This window comes from Vombatus ursinus, unplaced genomic scaffold (genome assembly GCF_900497805.2).
Source record: "Vombatus ursinus unplaced genomic scaffold, bare-nosed wombat genome assembly UNPS02014833.1, whole genome shotgun sequence".
Classification (NCBI taxonomy): domain Eukaryota; kingdom Metazoa; phylum Chordata; class Mammalia; order Diprotodontia; family Vombatidae; genus Vombatus; species Vombatus ursinus.
In genome coordinates, this window is record NW_020954611.1 from 1,310,230 (window position 1) to 1,324,392 (window position 14,163).

General features: G+C 38.6%; 1 pseudogene; it reads left to right on the forward strand.

The window, feature by feature from the left end:
• Window positions 1-2,883, forward strand: part of LOC114026184 — a 14,213-nt pseudogene extending 11,330 nt beyond the window's left edge.
• Window positions 2,884-14,163: the final 11,280 nt, after the last annotated feature.

The following is a 14,163-nucleotide window of genomic DNA, read 5'->3' on the forward strand; positions in this document are numbered from 1 at the left end:
GGAAGTAGCAAACCACCACTCCAGTGTCTTTGCCAAGAAAACCCCAAATGGGGTCACAAAGAGTAGAACACAACTGAAAAAAATAACTGAACAACAACAGAATCTTTAATATGAAGTTCCTGGCAGGTATATATGGAGCTTGGGGAATCTGTGTCATCTCTCTTCCCCACAGCTCCAGACTCCAGAGAAAGGTCTATTTTCCCCCACTTTTCTAGAGATTGTTTTTGCATGCTAGAAAACTGGGAGAGAATAATCAAAGCATTCTCTAATGGGATCACAAAGAGTCCTACACAACTGAAACAACTGAACAACAACAAAATAAAAACCTAAGACTATGTTTTATCAGATGAAACGAGGATTTATATTCTGGGCAGCTTGGTGTAGGAGAAAGAGCACTAGATTTGGAGTCTGGGGACCTGGGTTTGATTCCCAACTCTACCACCTATCCTTTCTAACCATGGTCAAATCACTTAGCAGGCTCTGGGGTCAGAGATCATAGAGTTACTAGGCAGCTGCTGCTACTGCTCAGAGAGATCTCTGAAGTCATGTAATCCAACCCCCTGATGATACAGATGAGGAAATTGAGACCCAGAGACTTCAATTATTTGTCCAAGGTCACACAGGTAAATTAGGAGTAACATTTCCCATGGCCCCAAGTACAGCAAGTTAAGTTTAGCACTCTTTCCTATGGCACTGTACTAACCTGAGGTCAGATCTGCTTCTAATGGGTGCTACTAACCTCTGACGTCAAGTTACTTACTAACTTATGTAACTTCCCTGGTCCTGTTCACATATCTGTAAAATGAATGAGTAGGTCTAGCTCATTTCAAAGGTTCCTTCCAGTTACAAGTGTAGAGGACATCAAAGATACTGTTCAACTTGAAGTCTGTGTATGAGACTACTAGGGTTTAGGAAATTTCTGGAAAAAAAAAAAGTGCTGCACATAGAAAGGTGACCAATGTGAAGAAAACACATGGTAAAGACACATTTCATCATCATCACTGACTTCATCCACAGAGGTCAGATTTTTAGGCTAGAAGAGACCATAGAGGCTGCTTTAATGCAAATCCCTCAGTTCATGCAGATAAAACCTAGAGACCTTCAGTGCCTCGCCCAGTCTCAGGCAGGTAGTAAGGCAGCAGAGTTTGTATTCAAACCCAGGTCCTTTGCCTCCAAAAGCCAGCTGGTCAGTGACAAATAGCGAGTGGAAGGGCAAGGCTAGGGCTGCTCTCGAGAGCACGTGCCTCAGCTCATTTCGAATGGCCCGCGGAGATAACTGTAGCTACTCCCACCCACTCCCGCCCCCATAATCTATTGCCCTGCCTGACGGCCAGAAGAGCTGCAAACTCCCCTCTGCTCTCCTTAGCCCTGGCCGTCTCCACCGAGGTCGCAGACCCTCCAAAGACGGAAAAGGAGGAAGATCATGTCCTAGTCTTAAATTCGAGCAACTTCAATGAGACGCTGGCCGCCCATGACTACCTCTTGGTGGACTTCTATGCCCCCTGGTGTATTCCCTGTCAAAAGTTGCTACCTGAGTTTGCCAAGGCAGCGGAACAATTGAAGTCTGAGAGCTCTAAAATCAGATTGGCCAAAGTAGATGGCGCTGAAGAGGACGATCTAGTGTATCAGTTTAAAATTCGAACGTTTCCTACTATCAAGTTATTTATGCATGGAGATGCATCTTTCCCTAAGGATTATACAGATGGCAGAGAAGCTAAAGATATTGTGGAATGGATAAAGAAACGAATCCAACCAGCTGTCATTATTCTGGAAGATGCCGCTGCTATAAAGTCTTTAATGGATTCCAATGAAGTTTTTGTTTTAGGCTTTTTCAACGATGCTCACTCCACCAATGTTAAGACTTTCACAGCGGCGGCAGAGTACTTAGATAACATCCCATTTGGAATCACTTACAGCACAGACTTATTCTCCGAATATCAGTTGGATAAAGATGGCATTATTCTCTTTAAGAAGTCTGATGAAAGTCGAAACAACTTTGATGGAGAGATTACCAAAGTGAACATAGTAAAGTTCGTTAAGAGCCAACGGCTGCCCTTGGTCATCGAGTTCACTGAACAGACTGCCTCAACGATTTTTGCAGGTCACTGGAAAATTCATTTATTGTTGTTCTTGCCAAAGAGCAGTCCCGACTTTGAGGACAAAATTAACAACTTCAAAAAAGCAGCTGAAAGTTTCAGGGAGAAAATCCTATTTATCATCATTGATATTGACCGCAGTGACAACAAGAATACCCTTAATTATTTTGATCTGAAGGAAGAAGAGTGCCCAACAATGCGCCTCATTAGTATGGGAAGTGATATGACCAAGCACAAGCCTGACTCAGATGAATTAACTCCTGAGAAGATAAAGGAATTCTGTGAGCAGTTTTTAGAGGGCAAATTCAACTCCCATCCGGTTAGCCAAAATGTACCTGATGACTGGGATAAAGATCCTGTTAAAGTATTGGTTGCAAAGAACTTTGAAAAAGTTGCTTTTGATGAAAACACTAATGTCTTTGTGAACTTCTATGCTCCTTGGTGTCCTCAATGCAGAAAGTTAGCTCCCATTTGGGATAAACTGGGAGAAGCTTACAAGGATAATAAAAATATAATCATTGCCAAGATAGACTCATCAATTAATGAAGTAGAATCAGTTATAGTCCACAGTTTTCCCACACTGAAATACTTCCCTGCAGGTCATAATCCAAAAATAATCGAATACCATGGGGCAAGGACATTGGAAAGTTTCAAAAATTTCCTGGGAAGTGGTGGCCATGAGACACCAAGGGAAGTAAGTCAATTAGAAGTCCAAGATGAGGCTGAAGAACTAGAGTTAGAAGATGGGCATGAAGAAGGTGGTGTCCAAAATGGGACAAAAGAATGATAAAATCGAAGAACAAGATCGACATAACTCAGATGTAAGACACTTTACTATGGGTTGTACCAACCAAACAGCAAAGGTACCTAAAGGCTTGTAAGATTCCCAACTGAAGAAGAAGAGCACTGATTAAAACCCCACGGTGTGTGCATGTGTTTTTTTTTTTTAGTGAAGTATTACATAGACCTAGCCTGTATGTCAATTTGAATGTCTTTTCCTCATTGCTTTTTCAGTTTTTGGAAAGAGAATTGTCACTAGTAGCCAACATCATTTTGGCGAGCCTCCTATTCTTTCTGGGAAAGTACGTAGCTTTTATCATATATTCTAGTTTAAAGTGGGTTGTAAAGCTAAACGCATGACTGCTGTTTTTACTAAACTGTTAGGTGTATGTCATGGAGTGTCTCCTACAGAACCTTGTCCACAGGAGTTTTGGACACATTTAGTAATTCAATTAAACATTAGGCTATCAAACAGCAACATTACCATTTTAGCTGGCCCTCCCTAGAATCAAATATTTCTCAAGATCATGAGGGGAAGCCGTTAGGCTAAATGCAAAGACTCTTTTACCTTCTTACCAGTGTTATCATGATTGAATGTTCTCAAATTTTGCTTTTCAGAGCTGAGTAAGACTCCACTCTAGTTTGGTATTTGTGACAGCAGTCAGTGGGGAAGGGGGAAGATGGCTAAGTAGCCTTCCCACTTAGGCCATATTCATAAACTATGATCTTCCGTGTTCTGAGACAGGTTCTTCCAAATCTTTCTGGTGAATTGCTGTGTGATTGTTGGATACATTCTCAAGTATATGAGGTAAGATACAATACCTACTTGATGTAGCAAATCAGGACCCTTATGATTTGGGGAAATTGGAGAGGCTAATTTAGTAGGCATAGGCCAAAGAGTTTTGAGCTTAATTAGAATTGACAGCATCATAGATTTAGAGCTAGAAATTGCCTTAAAGGTCTGCTTCAAGCCCTTCAGATGAGGAAACTTAGGCCAGAGAGATTAAGATCCCAGATATAGTAAATGGGAAAGCTGGGATTTTAACCAATGCTTTTTTTATTCCAAATTCAACCTTCTTTCCTTTGTACCACATTGTTTGTCAAGTTCTTTTAAGCATTTCTAACATAATACTGTAACTGAATATACTGGTCAGATAAAGTTGAAATTTTAAAAAGAAAGGGGAAAAAAGCAAATCTGTTCTGAAGATTTATTCCAGAACACATATTGTCTCTGGATCATTTCCTGATATGAGAATGAGCCAGAGGAAATCATTTTCCCCTTTTCTTCTCTGTTATCAGCCCTCTAGACATGACAGACTATGATATTCCCTTGCCTTCTTGTTCTTCAAAGGTTAAAGTGTATTTAGGGGAGGAATGATCCTTCCTCTTTGGGGGCTTTCCTTCACCAATTGAGAGGGTTACACTTGTCCAACATCCAATTTACTGGGTTGTGTGAGCCCAGGGGCACAGACTTTCCCTCATCCAGGATTGTAAGAATCAAATACTTGAAATGATAACTCAACATTTACATAGTGCTTTAAGGTTTACAAAACACTTTTCCATAATACCCCTTTGAGGTAGGCAGTGCCAGTATCACAATCTCCAGTTTACAGATGAGGAAATTTGTCCAGGATCACAGAGCTAGTAAGTGGCAGAGCCAGGATTCAAACTCAACCCTCCTGGAGAAAAGGCCAATACTCGACTACTAGAATGGCATCAGCACCACCTTCACTTTCACCATTGAGTCTGAGCTTAGGGGACCAGAATGTGTCTTAATAGTAGAGTCCCAGGTCCAGGACTTCCCCATCCCTTGAAGTTTTGTTCATCCATGTTCTGCTTCATACATGAGGTGGTAGTGTCTGTGAATGAGTGACCTGCAATATGTGTACAAGTATGTCTACATAGAAAATGGAAGAACATTTCCAATATTTTATCTCTGAGGGCTTTTGGTCACACCCAAAATTGGTCTACGCAGTTGTGCTTTTGGCAGAGTTCTGGATACATCAACCCCTGAAGTTGTGTTATTATGTAGCCTATAACAACTGTTTGGTTTCAATTCAGTAAACCTTAATTGCCAACTATCTTCTAAATATTGGGGGATACAAAGACAAAAAAACCTTGTCAGTTCCTGTCCAACAAGTACTTAGAGTCCACTAAGGAGATATGTGTGCCCAAGTAAGTTGATCAGTAATTACTGCTAGAAAGTTTCTCAAAACTGTCCTGCTACCATAGGCAGTACTTGGTAGAATAAATTCATTCTTCCATTAAACAAACATTTGTCAAGCAACTAGAGGCTGGGTAAGATCTTGGAACCTTATAAGACCAAAGCTAAGGGGCCTTAGCTATCATCTGGTTCAACCTTTTCCTTTTACAAAAGAGGAAACTGATCCATTGAGAGGACAAATCATAGAATTAGAGATATGGAGGCAGAATAGTTCTTAGGCTATCTTGTCCAACCCCTTCATTTTTCATATGAGAAACAGACAGGAAGTGGTCTGCTTAAGGTCACAGAAGTAGTAAGTGGCAGAGGCAGGATGGGAACTCAGATGTTTTGACTCCAGAATCAAGATTTGTTCCACAAATGATTTCCCTAAGATATATAGGCAATGGTGTATAGAAATCTATCCTGTCCTACAGGAAAATTGAAGGGAAAAGGGATAAGAGAAGGAGGGGAGATAGAAGAGAGGGCAGATTAGGAAAAGGGGTATTCAAAATGCACACCATCTTGGGGTGGGGGGAGGGACAAGATTAGAAAATTTGGAGCTTAAAATCTTGTGAAAGTGAATGTTGAAAACTTAAAATTAATAAAGTAATAAAAAAGAAAACAACAGATTAAATCTGTTACTAAGGCCATACTCAAAGACTTTCCAGAATGGTAAAGGAATGACATTATAAAAATACAATGAATATGAAGAATTAAGAAAAGCATGGGAAGACTCATATAAACTGATGCAAAATAAAGTAAGCAAGGCTAGGAAAACAATATACATTGTGACCACAAGTGATTTCCCCAAAGCCATTGATTATGTGAGGTGGGGCTAAATACAAATTTTCTGACTCCCACCCTAGAATTCTTTACAATGCACCACACTGTATGCAATAATGATGGGAGAGCTCATGTAACCAGAAACATAGCAATTAACCAATGGGGATAAAAATGCTCAAACAGTATTGATAACCTTTATCACCAGCCCAATTTCCACCACTCCCCTTCTGTTGTTTCTATTTTTTTCTTTTTAGTAAAAATTCTGTACAACTCATTACTTAAAGGCATTCAAACAGATTTTGGCCCATGAAGAGTTAAAAATCCCTATCTTGTTAAAACATCCCTAAATCTAGGAAAGTTAAAAAGCATTGAGGAGGCTTTTTGGAATAAATTAATTGGGCAGGTATAGGGGGAATGGAAGACTATGATGCTTGGGTTTAATCACTGTATTGTAGAAAAAGTGTCTTGTTTGTCATTAGTTTGCCATTAGCTTAATGCCATCCGTTAATGAAGATTTCCAGGACACATTCACCCAGCTATAAGGGTCTGAACTGGGAGGCTCTGTACTTAGTCCATGAAGAACAGATGCTGTCTCAGTGCTGACACAGTTGTCTTCCTTGCATTACAGTCTCATCAGTGTCTGTCATTGATCTGGCAGCATATGCCAGCCTTAGGGGGCAAAGGAACTTCAATTGCATCCGTCTGGGATTCTCCTCCCCTCAATGTCTTTTCACTTGCAAAATCACAGGAGAAATATTTCATGCAGAAGTTTCCTGCTGTGGTCAGGGCTGTGAATTTATATCTGTCAGGTAGAGAATTAGAAGGTGAGTGATGTCAAGCACGGGGTGATACATAGGATTTAGAATTGTAAGTGACCTTAGAGATTGTCTAGTCTAGCACCTTCGTCTTAGAGATGAGAAAACTTTGGTCCAGAGAAGTTATATTCCTTGCCCAAAGTCACATAGATAATAAAGAGCAGAGTCAGGTTTCAAAGCCAGTCCTCCTAACCCCAAAGCTTTGGCTCTTCCCACCACACCATATGGGCTCTTAGAATGGTCTCCTTTCCTATGACACTGGTCATTTTGCATCTAAGTTTACCATTTATGTCACTAGATGTGATAAAGGAAACCTGAATATAGAATTATTGTGTCTTAGAGTTGCAGTTGAAAAGGACTTTAGAGGTATATAACTTTGCCCACTATAACATTCCTAACTATAGTAAGCAATCTCTAGAATACTTCTTGTGCCTAGGAACTCACTACCTCATAAGAGAGTACATTTTATTTGGTGACAGTTCTAATTATTTAAAATAATCCTTTAGGGGCAGCTAAGTGGCACAGTGGATAGAGCACCAGCCCTGAAGTCAGGAGGATCCAAGTTCAAATCCAACCTCAGACCAAACACTTGACACTTACTAGCTATGTGACCCCAGGCAAGTCACTTAACCCCAATTGCCTAAAAAAAAAATAAAATAAAATAATCATTTATATTGGATAATCAATACTTTTTGATCATCATTTTGAACTAATCACTTCTCTGACTGTTTCCTCATCTGTAAAATGAAGGAGTTGGACTAAATAATTTCTAGACCCCTTCTGAAAATAAAAGTCTATGACCTTGAGCAAATCTCTAAAGCTCAGTTTCATCATCTGAAAATGTAAAGGGTTAGATGAAGATTGTTTCTGAGGTCTTTCCATGGAATGAAAGTTTCTGGAATACTTAATTTGATTTCCCTCTTCTGAACTGTTTCAATTTTATTATCTTGTCGATTTCACCTCCTCACGCCTTTTACTCCTGTACATTCCTTTTAGAAATACTAGGTTCTTCAAGTGATCTGATACTGCACTGTGGTAGGAATAGTCCTATGACCTTGACTGTGCAATTATTACTCATCTTTGTCCTCACGGTAATTTTCCCCCCATTTGCCATATAATCCCCCTAGTCCCATGCCTTCCCACTCTTCCAATTGTCAGTAGCTTCCAAAAGCTCTAATCCCCCTTCTCTCAGGGCAGTATGAGTGGTCTAAGAATCAAATCCCTGCAGATTATAGTCATGGCAAGGTTTCCATCTCTCTTTATAGAATATTCCTCTTCCCCTCCATGGAAACATTCAGCAGTGGTACCCCATCCCATCACTGAAACAACCTTTGCTCCTTTCTTTCCCCTGGTTTTAATCATTCCCTTTGTTTCTTCACCCGTTTTCTTATAGAATTTCTTCTTTCTGATAGACTGCCAAAGTTATTTTCCCTTCATTGTTAACCTTTGACTTGATTACATATTATATCACATATCACCCTTATCTTTTTCCTCCCCTATTCCTTTTTTATTTTAAAACTTTTGTGGAAGTAACTTATAGAAGAAGAAGATGCACTCTCTTCTTCTATAGGTTACTTTCACACACTCAAAAATTAAGTGACTTGCTCAGGGTCACACAGCTAGTAAGTGTCAAGTGTATGGTCTGAGGCTGGATTTGAACTCAGGTCCTCCTGACTTCAGGGCCAGTGCTCTATCCACTGTGCCACCTAGCTGCCACCCCCACAAAAATTTTAATTCACCTACAGGCAGGATATTATAAGGTGTAGTCCATGATGTTTCAGGCCTGATTCTCCATCAGTCCATTTACTTACTTTTTACTTTCACCTTGTCTCATTATGTTCTTTTAGAAAGAAATCTCAATATTTTCTCTGTTATTTTGCTGTCATCCTGGATTGCTGTATTTGTGTGCCTTTCTTATATTTCTGTTGTCTAAGGTGTTTGAGAAATAAACTATTTGTTCAGGTCTGGTTTTCTTCCTAGACATTCTTTACATTCCTCTTTTATTGGATATCCATAATTTTTCATTAATGATAAGGTTCAGATTTGCAGAATATATCATGTAGGGTAGTATTTTGAGTTCCCTTGCTTTTCTGAAAATTCCATTCTCTCCTGCAGCTTCTAGTGGGTAGCAGAATAGTCTTGCATTATTTGACTCTCTTTTCCTTCACTTTTGAATAAAGGTCTCCTCTTTCTCCTGGTCACTAACAGAGTTTGTTTGTTACTGAGATTGTCAAATTTAATCACTATGTGTCACAGAGTTGCAGCATAAAGTTTTGTTTTGTATAGTTTTGTGGAGGCAATCTGTGAATTTTCTTTTTAAATTGGGACTTTGTTTTCTATGTTCAAAAGTTCTTGGAGATTGTTGTTTTGGGGTTTTTTTGTACTATGTCTTGTATTGCAGTATTCAGTTTTTTACTTGTCTTGTTCTTCTGAGACATCTGTAAACTTTAAGTTGTGTTTCTGCATCTTGTCTTTGAAATCAACATGTTTTGCTTGCATGGAGATCCTTTTTTCCTTTAACATTATATTTTTTACTTCTTTTCTTCCAAATTGTCCTTTACTTCTCTATATTTGCATTCCCAATCAATTATTCTCTCTCTCTCTCTCTCTCTCTCTCTCTCTCTCTCTCTCTCTCTCTCCACTTACCATCATGAATTGAAATGCTTTGTTCTGCCCATTATTTCTGCTGTGTGGTTAACAAATTCTGCTTTCAAAATTCTTATTTCTTTTTTAAATCATATGGGAACATTCTGCTGTGGTTCCATGCTCTCTTGGGAGTTCATATGTTTCTCTGCTTCATTAGGGGTTGATTCATTTTCCTTTGTCTTGCAATTCATAAATGTCTATACTTTTTTAGTTGATCTGAAAACCATATTCCCTCCTGTTACTGATATTTCCCCTATTGGTTTATCTGCTTATGTCCAAAATCTTTTAACTGAGTTTTCTTCTTCCTGAGATCTTGGGTAATTTCAGTAGCCCTACCCCAGCAGTGAGCCAGTCGCTAAGTAGGTGCTTATGAGTTAAGGATAAGTCCTCTTGGCCATTGTTAATTGATTAAGGTTGTTTTTGATTTTACCTCATTTGGGTTCTTGGTGGCCTAGACCATGGAAAGAGCTGAAATTGCTTTACCTCTTATGTATAATTACTTCTTTGGAAGGGTTTGAAGGGTTGTAAGGACCATCAAAAATGGATACTTCTCAGTCTTGCAGGTCACATGACTTAGCAGTCCTCAGGGTCTCTTCCAGCTACAGATCTATGATTGTATAAAGATTATATCTAGGTTCTATGATATTTTTGCTCACTATTCTCACAAAAAGCTGTTACTTGCTCCTTTCACAGTCAGAACATTGTTTTGCACATAAAATCAAACATTTTGTTACCTGCAACTTAGTCCATGAGGGAAAAAAAGATGCTTTTAGTTTTGGAAAATGTAAACTCATTGAAATATATATATATGTATATGTATGTATAATATATAATTATACATTATATAATACAGATATATATATAATTATGGACATTATGTGTGATATAATATGTATATATGGGCATCATATAAATACATACACATATTTCAATTAGTTAACATTTATATATATATTTGTATAAGTGAATTTGGCTTTTATTGGAAGAGAAATTATAATTAAAATAGCTCATGTGTAGATGTGTTTATATTTACAAAATATTTGTCCTATACTAGACCTATGAGGAGTAGCTAAAACAAATCCTATTATCTGATTGTGCTGATGAGGAGATTGAGGTCCACTGAAATGAAGGAGCTTTTCCATGATGTATTGAGGGCTAGGCCACCTAGAAGGCACAGTGGATAGAACTCTGGACTTGGAACCAGAAGACCTGGGTTTAAATCCTGCCTCAGACAGCACTTGTTAGCTGTCTAACCCAAGGCAAGTCACTGAAGTTCTCTGCCTCAGTTTCCTCATATGTAAAATATGGGCAATAATTGCACCTACTTCCCAGGATTTTTATGAGGATAAAATGAGATAATATTTGTTATAAAGTACTTTGCAAACCTGAAAGCTCTAAATAAGTGCTAGGTTCTATCTTTATGAAGAGCAATAGTAAGTGGTAGAGAAAGAAAACAAGAATTTATTAAGCACCTACTATGTGTCAAGGGCCCTACAGTTATTTCATTCTATCTTAACAACAACCTTGAGAGGTTAGTGCTGTTATTATCTCTATTTTACTGATGAGGAAATTGAGGCAAACAGAGGTTAAATGACTTGCCCTAGGTCAAGCAGCTAGTATAGTATGCCTCTGAGGTGACATTTGAACTCAGGTCTTCTTGACTCTAGTCCCAGAGCTTTGCACGCTATGGCGCCACCTAGCTGTCTCTGTAGTGCAGAGACTAAAACAAGTCTGACTACTAGTCCAGTGCTCTTTCCACATCCCAGAGATACCTGGTTTATAAAGTGAAAATAGGCACCTTCACCATGAAAAAATCTTGTGTGTTTGCAGCTAGATTTGACACCAGGAAAGACCGAAGTTTTGAATTTTGCTTCTGACATTTATTGGGTCAACTTCTCTGTGCTTTATCTACAAAGCTGAGATAACAGGGTTGTCTTAAGAATCAAGTAAGATGTGTAAAGCAGTTTGCAAACCTACAGGCGTCATGTGTCAGTTATTGGTTAATTATGATTATTATCCCTTTGCCTCACCGCTGTTCCTGTAAAATAGCCAGTTGCTCAGGACTCCAACTCATCCTTGGAAATCAGTATATGGGGTAGGGAAAGTTTGTTTGTTTGTTTGTTGTTAACACATTGAAATTCTTTTACTGTCTAATTATAGCTGAATAAACATCTCATGAACTACATAAGCATACAATACATAGAAAAACATGAAAAGCATTCTATTGGAACCTGTTTTAAGAATTCAATTTTATTATTCAAGTCATCATCCTCTCCCTCTTAATCTGCCCAAATGCTAGAGAAAAAGTAATAAAAACAAAACCCCTGTTGCAAATATGCACAGTCAAGCAAAACAAACTCCTGCATTGGCCACATTAAAAAAAAAAATCTAAATATGGACTCTGAAATCCATTGAAATTTTGAGGTTACAAAATACCACATTGGTAAAATATTCAGCCTTTGATTTCTCATCACTTGGTTGGGTGGGGGGGAGTGCAGATGGGAGGGGTGGTTTTGCCTAGAAGTCCTGCATCAAGAGCATTCCTTTTTTTTTTTTTTTTTTTTTTTTTTTTTTTTTTTGGTGAGGCAATTGGGGTTAAGTGATTTGCCCAGGGTCACACAGCTAGTAAGTGTCAAGTGTCTGAGGTGGGATTCTAACACAGGTAAGAGCATTCTTTAGAGATGGGTTTGGTTGAGCATCTTCACATCCCTCAGCAACATAGAAAGCAACCCTGAAAGTTCTGTCTCTACTTGCTTATCAGGTAGAGCTTCCAAACACTTTTGTTCTTGGTTAAGCCATAGCTCTTAATTTTATGCTATTCTCTCCACCTGATTGTGTAGAGAATCCAGAATAGCCTCTGAGACTTCCCACTGCTCTGATTGCTTGAGGTGAACAAATAAATAATAGCATCCCCAAACCTTAATCCCATGATTAAGTAAAGCAACACTATTATTTTTTGTTGTTTTTGGATAATCGATCAGAGTTTTAGAATGAGAAGGCAACTCAAATGTTCTTGTTTTATAGATAGGGAAAATGAAGTTCAGAAAAGTTAAATGATTTGACTTAAGTCACATAGGATAGTAAGGAACAGAGTTTTCGAACTCAATTCTTCTGACTCCTCAGATAATTGCTTAGGGAGTTATATCCAGAGTTGTGCCAGTAAATGTTTAACAAAAGACTTTCTAGGGAGAGAATATGTGCATGACACACTTTTAATTTTATTCTATATTACTAACATTTTTTCCATCATTTTCTTAAGTCTAGACAACCAGCAAATCAAGCCCTGATTTGTGCATTTGCAGATTTCAGTGATGTAAATGCTCACACCAATAATTTAACTGTTGCTGGAGTGGAGGAATTGGCCCTGGCATGATAAGAGATGTGACCCAACAGAGCCTAGGAGTTCAGGGGTGGGGTTCAGGAGGAGTTTGAGGTTTTATTCAAAAAGATATCTCACAGCATGAAAGGGGCCAGAAAGTTAACTCCATTTGGGGTTTTCTTGGCAAAGATATTGGAGTGGTTTGCCATTTCCTTCTCCAGCTCATTTTACAGATGAGTAAACTGAGGCAAACAGGGTTAAGTGACTTGCCCAAGGTCACACAACAAGCACATGTCTGAGGCCAGATTTGAACTTAGGAATATGAATCTTCCTTACTAAAGGCCTGGCACTCTATCCATTTCATCACCTAGCTGCCCTCAAGCATTTACTAATTACTTACTATGTGCAAAGCAAAGAGGTTATATAATAATCATAATAGCTAAATAGTGCTTTAAGATTTACAAAGTGTTTTACAAATATCATCTCATCCTCACAACAACTCTGAAAGGTATGGTGTAGTAACTAAAGAATTGACCCCAGTTAAGACCTACCTTTGATGCATACTGGCTGTGACCCATGTCACTTGGTCTCTTGTCAATAAATCGGTCAATCATTTGACAAGCACCTGGTCCATGTCTAGCATTGTTAGGTGCTAAGGATACAATCACAAAGAATGAAACAATCCCTACTCAAAATGAGTTTACATTTTAACGGAAGAGAATATATATATATAAATATATACAACATAAATAAAAAGTTAATAATGCATATGTAAAGTACTCCTATGTATGGTAGCTTGGGTAATAGCTATGGGGGGGATCAAGAAAGGGTTCATGCAGAAGGGAATTTGTAAGCCACTTCTTAATGGAAGAGAGGGACTCTGAGGTAAAGGTAAGTGGTTTAGACAATTCTCTAAGGCTGTAAATTACAAAACAGTTTCTGATTGGCACTGATAGAGAGATTTTCCTCTCTGGAAACTCCCTACACAAATGAAATCCCAGGTTTAGATGCAGGCAAAATAAATATATATATATGCCTGGCAATGTGCCAGACAGTTGAAGATAAAAAGACAAAACAAAATAGATGCTTATACTTCTAAGGAGGAAGAAAACCAGGAGACAACAGAGATCACCAAAAAGGAAGGATATGTCCAGGATTCTACCACGGCGTCAGACTCCCAAGCTTGACTGGTCTCTGCACGTGGAGGTCAACTTGATCAATGGTACATGTCAGCTTTGTTTCCTCTGTTGGGCTCCCCTAAATACTATGACTAAGTGTGTTCACTGGCATCAGTGACTTTCATGCTGCTGAGATTAGCATAGCTATCATCTACAACTCAAGAGGGTAAATATTTCCCAGCAAAGCCTTTGGCACATGTATCTTTTAAATCACCTCTCCCCCCAAATTAACTGGAGCCCTGCTCATCGTTAGAGCACATGTAGAGAGAGAAATTTGTGAGACCTTTTTTACTTAAAGAAAAATTAAAAGAACTGCTGTTTGATTTTGAAGGTAAGCATTCTT